General features: G+C 45.0%; 3 non-coding genes across 3 annotated transcripts; 1 reads left to right on the top strand and 2 right to left on the bottom strand.

Moving 5' to 3' along the window:
- Positions 1 to 1,472: 1,472 nt before the first annotated feature.
- Positions 1,473 to 1,546, top strand: trnan-guu. Its single transcript has one exon. It is a non-coding gene; the product is annotated as a tRNA-Asn (tRNA).
- A 654-nt stretch (positions 1,547 to 2,200) lies between these two features.
- trnap-agg lies at positions 2,201 to 2,272 on the bottom strand. The gene has a single exon. It is a non-coding gene; the product is annotated as a tRNA-Pro (tRNA).
- Positions 2,273 to 2,660: 388 nt separating this feature from the next.
- On the bottom strand, positions 2,661 to 2,742 carry trnal-uag. Its single transcript has one exon. It is a non-coding gene; the product is annotated as a tRNA-Leu (tRNA).
- Between the last annotated feature and the right edge of the window lie 7,112 nt (positions 2,743 to 9,854).

Here is a 9,854-nt window from a genome sequence, read left to right as displayed (position 1 = left end):
AATGCTGAGTTCAAGAAAAGAAATTCCCAGGATTCCACGCTCTCGCAGCAAGACCAAGACCGGCTAGTCTGCTCAGTTTTTCGGATGGGAAGGCAGCGCATGCACATTTACTATTACATGCTGTGTAATTTCAACCATGTTGGTGAAAGCAAAGGGCCTTCCTACACAGAGTCCTGCTGGGGGATGTATCTCAGTGGTAGAGTGCATGCTTTGCATGTATGAGCTATTGGGTTTAATGCCGAGCATCTCCATTGCTGGCTGTTTAAAGCTACCACAGGCACCTCTTTTAAGTTTACTTAAACCTTCGGTCACATGCTATTTAGAAAGCTGCCTTCTCTACGTGACTCCCTTCTACTAAAGTTTGTGAACACTGTTGATTTTTGATAGAGCAGGAAATGCCAAGTTTACATGCTCTACCTTCTGAAAAAAGACTTCCATAGCTTACTTCTAGCACATGCCACTTGCATTTCCACTATAAGGGATCGAAGGGACAAATGAAGTCCTCTCCCTTCTGGCTCTGTGGGATTCAAGGATTCTAGCAATAAAAAGAGGCTTGAGTTGGAGCTCCACTTGCAAATTAGATACACAGTGCCTGCTGTGCTCCAGCTGGATTAGCACCACCCTTCTCTTTCCCTTTGCTTCTAATTTTTTTTCTTTTGAAACTTGTAAGGGTGTTTTTTTGTTTAAAGCACTGAGGCACTGAATCGACAAGCGATGGTCTTCTGCCTGTAGACCAGTGATCCCCAACCAGTAGCTCGTGAGTAACATGTTGCTCTCCAACCCCTTGGATGTTGCTCCCAGTGCCTCAAACAGGGCTTATTTTGAATCCAGCTGAGGCAATTTTGGTGTATAAAAAACCAGGTGCACTGCCAAACAGAGTCTCAATGTAGGTTGACAATCCTCATAGGGGCTACTAAATGGCCAATCACAGCAGTTATTTGGCACCCAAGAACATTTTTCATGGTTGTGTTGCTCTCCAACTACTTTACTTCTGAATGTTGCTCACGGGTTCAAAAGGTTGGGGATCCCTGCCGTAGACTTTCCATTCCATCCGATGGTGCGCAAACCGCAGTATTGTTTTTATCTTTCACCAGAAATGGAAACAAATAAGGAGGAAGTGATGTTAGAGGCCTCATTTGTAGAGACAATCCTCTGTGAATAATACATTGTTCCATTGTTTGCTAGGGATTCGGTCTTTTTCAGCAGTATTCGGATTCAGCTGAATCCTTCTGCCCGCCTGCCCGAAATCACATAACTTTTTGTCACAAAACAAGGATGGAAAAAAAGGTTTTCCCTTCCCACCCCTAATTTGAATATGCAACTTAGGATTTGGTTCCATATTCGTCTGAATCTTTCATGAAGGATTCGGCCGAATCAAAAGTAGTGGATTCAGTGCATACCTAATGTCTGCAGATGAAAACGCTGGTATTTACACCTGGTTGAGGCCATACCTGGTTGATCATACAGCTGTCGTCTCTGTGGCGCAATCGGTTAGCGCGTTTGGCTGTTAACCGAAAGGTTGGTGGTTCAAGCCCACCCAGGGACGTTTTTTCCATTCAGTGCTGTGAAAGATTCTAGCAATGCAGGAATAAACTGTGACTGCTCTTCTGTTGCCAGATTTCATGTAGGTATTTATGCCAGCTACCTGCCTAGTATTAAAGGACAAGGAAAGACTATTAATCTATGTCCCTTTACCTAATGGAGAGTCCCAGACTGTACCTGATTGCAAAAATAGTTGTTCCAAAAGCCGCTTCTGTTTCCTCCAGTGCCTTCTGGAGTGTATTGCTATTTCTCTCTTCTCTGCACCAACATTTTCTTCTCACTGATGTGATAAATAGTGATGGACGAATTTATTCGCTAGGCGCGAATTTGCACGATTTTGCCGGCACTGGTTTTGATATAAATTTTTTTCAGCTTTGGTTGTGCAGTTTAGCTGATTATAGCTGTTATACCTGACCATGTGGTATTAGTGGGGGGCAGATTTTACAGACCCTCCAGCACTTCTATTGGATCACAAGGGGTCTGTCAAAACTGACAACGCTGTCTGTTAATGCAGAGACAGACATTTAACGTAATTGCTTTTTGAATTGAGAGGACCTCTCCCTATGGATCATGGGAGTGGCTTGTTGCATGAATCCCTGAGGAACTTCAGCGAATCCTATGCAATGTTTTTTTCATTTATTTATTTTTTAAAAAACATGGGCTCGTCCGGGATTTGAACCCGGGACCTCTCGCACCCTAAGCGAGAATCATACCCCTAGACCAATGAGCCAGTTCTTGACTCATAATCCATCCGTGCTTTCTGTATGATGCCATGTGAGCCCGCAGAGTTTGGTTGGACTGCAGTCTGGTTCCTGTTGGCACTAGTAATGGTCAACATGTTAGTTCAGAACCAAGAAAGCGCACGGATCTTGCCCCCTTGACGAATCACATGCATTGTCCATTTTATTCTTTGTGCTGTGCAAGCAGCCACTACTTTGAGAAGCATTGCTCTAGTCTCATGCCTGCACAAATTCATGGAATTATAACTCTTAACGTGTGCAGAACATTTTACCAGTGTATGCCAACACTGCATGATATTTTCATTACTTTTAAGTTTTTGGTGTTACTGTTTCTTTAAGGGACTGCTGTTGCAGCAGTGTGTAAATTGTCACAAAATTTGGCAGCGGTGGGATTCGAACCCACGCCTCCAGAGAGACTGGAGCCTAAATCCAGCGCCTTAGACCGCTCGGCCACGCTACCAGCTTCACACTGCTTGTTTAAAGCAACCACAGAAAACAAAAAACACATTAGAAAACAAGAGCATGTGAACATGTGGGGGCTTTATAAATACTGTAAAATAGAACCCTGCAGCAGGGCGGGTATTTGGCAACTTCTGGTCCATGATGACGGCACCTACAGTTCTATGGAGGCCAGTGGATAGCAGGCTGGGTTGTATATAAAGCAGTTGCAGGTTGGATAAGGTAGGTAGTGATTGGCGAATTTTTCCCGTTTGGCTTTGCTGAAAAATTCACGAATTTCCTACAAAATTTGTGAAATTCCTGAAATGGCAAAAAATTCACAAAAAATCGTGAAAATCTGTCATTTTCATGGAGAAATCTGGAAAATCTGACATTTTCACAGGAAACCGGGAAAATCGTAAATTGACGCCGGCGTGTTTTCGCGGGACATTTGCTAATTTTCTCCGGCGGGGAAACAAAGAAATTTGCTGCAAATTCGTGCCAGGTGAATTTATTTGCCCATCACTAATGGTAGGTGCTGAAAGGTAAAAAAACAAGGTCATTTCTTTTCCACCTTGTTAAAACCCTTCTTGTAATTCCACTATAAAAGCAAGCATTATGAACAAAATGGACCCTAAGGGTTGAGGCAGACAAGCAGATTCGGGGAGATTTAGTCGCCTGGCGACGAATTGTCTTTTCTGCGTGGCGACAATCTCCCCGAACTGCCTTCCGTATGCTTGAATGAAGAATCACCTGCGCTAATGCACTCGCGGCGGGTATGGGCAGTGTATATGCACAGGTTTAGAGTATATGCATGGGTGCAGGGTATATGTATGGGTGTGGGATATATGCATGAGTGCAGGGTATGTGCATGAGTGCAGGGTATGTGCATGAGTGCAGGGTATGTGCATGGGTGCACGGTATATGCACGGGTGTAGGGTACATGCACGGGTGTAGAGTATATGCATGGGTGCAGGGTGTATGCAAAGGTGCAGGGTATATGGATATAGGGTATATGCATGAGTGTAGAGCATATGCATGGGTGCAGGGTATATGCATGGGAATAGGGTATATGCATAGGTTGCCTCCTACTCTTGCTTGGCTCTAGTTGCCTGCAGCACTTTCTTCTGCTTACAGTTTTAACAGCATTTTTGTCACTAGCTAGTCTGTACCTCACTATTGCTACTAGTTCTTAGTAGTGAGTGGAATTCCTATTTGTATCACACAATAACGTTCCTGGACCCCAAATTGATGTGGGTGAAGATCAATGATGGCAGGCCCCGCTTATGGAAGAGACCCCAGGGTTTATTTATGTCCACACAAAGCTCTTTAATTTAGGTACTTGAATCCATCACTCTTTGCACTACTGTATAGTTGCATTCAGCACCGCTCAAAGAGAATAATCAATTGCAATCAAATTGCTACTGCTTCAGTACAGATTTCCCCCTTCACTGTAACTGTTTGCAGGGTATATGTATGGTTGTAAGGTATATGTATGGGTGCAGAGTATATGCATGGGTGCAGGGTATGTGCATGAGTGCTGGGTATATGCATGGTACAGTGTATATGCATGGTGCAGGGATAGCATGGGTGCAGGGTATGTGCATGAGTGCTGGGTATATGCAGTGGTTCAAGGTAAATGCATGGGTGCAGGATATGTGCATGAGTTCTGAGTATATGCATTGGTGCAGGGTATGTGCATGAGTGCTGGGTACATGCATGGGTGCAGGGTATATGCACGGTTGGAGGGTATGTGCAGGGTTTATGCACCGGTTTAGAGTATATGCATGGGTGCAGGGTATATGTATGGGTGTGGGATATATGCATGGGTGCAGGGTATGTGCATGGGTGCAGGGTACATGCACGGGTGTATGGAACATGCACGGGTGGAGAGTATATGCACGGGTGCAGGGTGTATGCATAGGTGCAGGGTATATGCATGGATGTAGGGTATATGCATGAGTGTAGAGTATATGCATGGGTGCAGGGTATATGCATGGGAATAGGGTATATGCATACGTTGCCTCCTACTCTTGCTTGGCTCTAGTTGCCTGAAGCACTTTCTTCTGCTTGTTCCATTCCATCAGAGCCAATTCATAAAGGACATTATTTGAATATATGACTGATGAGTACTCAGTGGAGTGATGCTTGACCTGCCCTCTTGATAAACACTGGGCTGTCTGTCCCTGACCAGTCACATGGTAGGAAAGGAAGCCGAGCAAATAATCGCTTCTCTCATGGCACAAGAACGACATCCCTGCACTCTTCCCTACTCTGACTAAATAAATAACAAGAACTCTGCTTGTGCCGGCTTTACTCCCCTGCTGTGTGCATGGAATATAGGCCTTACTCATGATAATTTTCATGTCATTATCATTATCGCACCAACATATTCCATAGCACTTTCCAAAGATTATACATCAGTCTCTGCTCCAACAGAGCTTACAATCTAAGGTCCCTATCACATTCACACACACACTAGGGTCAAATGTATCATTTGTTTCAGCTCTGCAAAATATGTTGGTGCTACATAAATACATGTTAATAATAAATAATAATAAGGGTGTTTGTCCAAGGAAACAGAGTCCAAACAATTCCCGAGTTAGACTTTATAGCCACACAAGGAACCCAGGACATACAAGTATAAACATGAATATATTATGACCTGGGGTTTTCCAGATAAGTGGTCTTTCCATAAGTTATAAGTCCATTAAAAAATATTTAAATATTAAATAAACCCACTAAGATTGTTTTGCCTCCAGTTAGGATTAATTATATCTTAGTGGGCATCAAGTACAAGCTACTGTTTTACTATCTCAGAGAAAAAGAAAACAGATTTTCAAAACGTAAATTATTTGATTAATGCAGAATCAATAGGAGACGGCCTTTCTGTAATTCTGAGCTTTCTGGATAATGGGTTTCCAGATATTCTATTTCATACCTGTAGTAAATAAAAATCTCCATAGATTTCTGTATTGACTGTACATAGCAATGCCAGCATAGGAATTCCCCTGTACTAAGCACAATTCAGCAAAGACTATATTTGCCTCTAATAGATGTTAGTTAATGGGGCTGCACTCTGTAGCCTTCACATTTGTGTGTAAGTTCTGATTATCTGAAGAGCTTTGGCACAGTTATCTCCCACATTCCTAGAAACTCCTCTCAGCCATCTGGGTGTCCTTATACTGTGCAACTCTTACTGTACAATTTATACTTATAACAGATATACATACATTAATAAAGGGGCCCATTGTTTTTCTGAGCAGATGAAGAATAGTCCTTCTCTGTGTAACTAACCCCTCCTTCGCAGCTTTTGTTTGTTGACTCGCCCAGTAGAAGAGACTGACTGTAAGCATTGACCTAACCCAGCTGCCTCTTCTATGGTCCCAACTCAAGCCTATAGGCATCTATTTAGTAAAGTGCAAATACATGTTGCCAGAGGGTATTGCGCCTGACGCAATTGCAGGAATTGCACCACCAAGTTAGTCTGATACGATCCATAACCATAAAAGCTGTGAGCTAAATAAGCAGATCCAGCTATTTGCCAAAAAAGCAGATCCCTGACTCATTCAGTAACAGAGATAGTGGCCTTAAGTTGGCTATAGACGCAAAGATCTGATCTCTGTTTCGTCCGATTTTTGGGCCGTGTGTGGAGTGTCCTGACATTTTTGATGAGATGCCTGTCGTTCAGTTGGTCGGACAGGTTAGTAAACTTCTGTCGCCTGCCGATAATATCTCTGCATGTATTGCCGATCGTATGATTTTCAGTGGGAGACTGTCACCAGCTTTGTCGGACATAACTTTCGCACAATTGCTGTCAGGGGCAGAACATCGTCTGATCTGTTCTTTTACTACTTTATTTGATCTGAATGGTTAGTGGCAGTTCGGGAGATGGAACCGACTCCGACCGTAGCCCGTCCTCCCCTGGCCCGCGACCGCCGGCATCCGACTTCCGCGTTGCAAGGGCCGGAAATAGGGGTAGGGAGAAGAGGCACATGCCTAGGGCGCAATGATAAGGGGGGCGCTGGGCAGGTACCTGTCTTCTGCCTACCCCTAGTCCATGTTTGCTGCTCTCCCTCCCCTCCGGCTCTTTCCCCTCCTCTCCGGCGCTTTCCCCTCCCACTCACCTACGGTGCTCTTCCCTGTCTTTCCCTCTGGTGCTTTGCGCATGTGTACGCTCACTGCGTTCGGGTGCACACACAGAGGGGAGTGGCCGGTCGGTTGTCTAGGGCACCCGGTCGAATTGGCCTGGCACTGAGCTTTGCTTTTAAAGACAACAGACGTAGCGTTTATAAAAGACGAACCTGGAAGTTCGAAGTCGGCATTTGACAGTGGTGGGTGGGGAGAGCAGAAGAAGAGCTCAATCCGCACCCTCCCGCCACCCATGAGGAAGAGTGCAAGGTTGGCCCGAAACCCGCCCGACCCGCCGGTCCCTCCGGTATCGGGCCGGCCAGCACAACACTACACCGAACGATCGTACTTCTGATATGAACGTAAATCTGCACGTCTATGGTCTCCCTTCAAGCCTTCTGCCTGTTGCTATAGCTGCATGCATGCCCTATCTCAGGGGTGTTCAATGTACGTTCTACTTTTAGTGAAGATGCAACCTTAGGGTCTATCACCTGAAGTGTTGGTCAACCATGGAAAATGTAGCTAGTGTGGGTACCCAGTACTCAGAAGCAGCTCTGCTGCTGGCCACCAGCTCCAGATTTATTGACCATGATCTTTTTTTTGGGTAAATATGCCCTGTTTATTTTTCTACGTTAAAAAGGAATCCTCTCTGCTTGAACAGATGCCACCAGCAGAAGCACAAGTATGTAGGTGTTCCTTTAACAACCTTGGAATTATTCCATGTAGACCGAGCTGTATGAAGAGCTCCAGATCTCCAGCATCACTTCATCAGCTTTCAATGTACCTGTATCAATGTACAAAGCTACTTATGATATATACTATGATCTTCTCTTCCCTGTACTGGTTTCCAATGGTAAACTGAAAGTTTTCAGCCAGTACATGCTTCAAAATATGTTTAGGTTCCTTATGCTGGTCCTCAGCCAAGTCATATGATGGCCACCAACCTCAATATCATCTGATATTGACAGCAATTTAGAAGATTGCCTTAAATGAGTATTTGATGAGTATGTTCTAAAAAAAACAAGACATAGACAAAGGTCAAGGAGCTTATAAAGAGCCAAGATTTCCTTGGCGAAATGGATTCTTCACCCCGTCTAGTGGGGTTCATTCAACCTTGAGCCTTTGATGCCTCCTTTAAAATGATCAGGTTCCTGTTATTCCCAGCATCCCTTCCATTAAGGCATTCTGGGAGTTGTAGTACATCAACAGTCTGAGGACTACAGGTTGAATATCTCTGAGTTAGAATAAACAGGCAGTAACAAAACAAGTATACAGTGTTCCATACATGGTGCCAATATTTCTGATCAGTGGCCCCGTGAAGTCAGAAAGTAATGCAGATGACGTGTCGAGTGTATGACTGAGCGTGCAGAACGTTTATGGCCTGAGAGACAGCCAGTATGTTTATATCACTATCACAAGGCTTGTTGGCTAACCCTCTCTGGCTCTGTTGCAATATGAAGGCTGTGAGATCTGGACTTTCTGTTTTGCAATTTTCATTCTCTTTTCCATACAATCCAGTAGGGCTCATTTAGGAGCACAGTGCAAAATGGTTATTTGGGACAAAAAGCACCATGTTTTTTTTTTTTATCCACAATGCAGCATTTTTGTCCGAAATTCCAAGGTTTTGTGAACTGCAACTTGTGCACGATGCCCTAAAATGGATGCAAAGTAAAAATGTTACTTTATTTTTGTTTGTCAAAAATTTTAATAAATTGCCTGCGAGTTGCAGCATAGGTTTCCCCCCTTGCATTTCTGTTCAAACTGCGCCACTAGATGCAACTTGCTAAAGGAACCTTGGAATCGCTGCCAGATCCAGGCTGACTGTAATTAATCTGTGTCAATGTTCAGCATCGGACTGGGGCTGCGACTTAATGGGCTCTCCACTTGATATTGCATCATGTTGCATACATTTCTTCCTCCTCCTCCTTAAAGGGGAAGGAAACCTAGTTGGCACAAAAATCCTCCCCCCCTCCCATGTGTTGCCCACCTCCCTCCTCCCCCTGGCCTACCCGTCCGCTGGGCAAATGCCCCTAACTTGTTACTTACCCTTCTGTGCAGGTCCAGTCCAGGGAGTTCACAGACTGGACCTGCACAGTTCTTCTTCCACGCGATCTTCTTCCTGCTTTGAACGGCGTTTTGGCGCATGCGCAGTAGGAGCATTTCGCCGGTACGGATCTACTGCGCATGCGCCAAAAGTCACAAAGTACTTTTGGCGCATGCGCAGTAGATCGTACCAGCGAAATGCTCCTACTGCGCATGCACCGGTCAAAGCAGGAAGAAGATCGCGTGGAAGAAGATGGCGTCTGTGAACTCCCTCGACTGGACCTGCGCAGAACGGTAAGTAACAAGTTAGGGGCATTTGCCCAGCGGGACGGGTAGGCCAGGGGGGGGAGGGAGGGGGGGAACACACGGGAGGGGGGAGGGCAGTGGCGTAACTAGATATTACTGGGCCCCACAGCAAATTATTTGTCAGGCCCCCAAAATGTTTAGAGGTTGACTTGTTTCTCCAATATTTATTGAAATTGTATATGAATTAGGGCCTCATGGGGCCCCTATACCTCCTGGGCCCCCCTGCAGCCGCAGGGTCTGCTTCCTCTATAGTTACGCCCCTGGGGGAGGGTTTTTGCGCCAACTAGGTTTCCTTCCCCTTTAACTGTGATTGGGCAGCCTGGCAGGTAAGTGTGCTGGGTTGGCAAGATTCACAATTGCTGGGGCTATTTGGGTTTTCTCCCTGTGTCCCATTGGAAAATAATACCAAACTTTTTATGTTTTTTTCCTATATATATCATTGGCATCAAGCAACATTTTTACTGGCCAGACCGGTAAAATATGCCAGGTGGCAACCCTCGCCCAGTCAGACTCTGACAATGTTTACACTTGTGCACAATTTATAAGAGGTGAATTAATACTTGTTCAATGTTGTAGGTATGGCCCCCAGACTGCTTCCTCCCCTCCAGATCAGAGTACCCCCATAATCCCAGCCCTAGGTATTGTGGCTTCGTT

This window comes from Xenopus laevis, chromosome 3L (genome assembly GCF_017654675.1).
Source record: "Xenopus laevis strain J_2021 chromosome 3L, Xenopus_laevis_v10.1, whole genome shotgun sequence".
In the NCBI taxonomy this organism is placed as follows: Eukaryota; Metazoa; Chordata; class Amphibia; order Anura; family Pipidae; genus Xenopus; species Xenopus laevis.
Note: the sequence above shows the minus strand (reverse complement) of the source record. Positions and strands in the feature narration are given on the sequence as shown.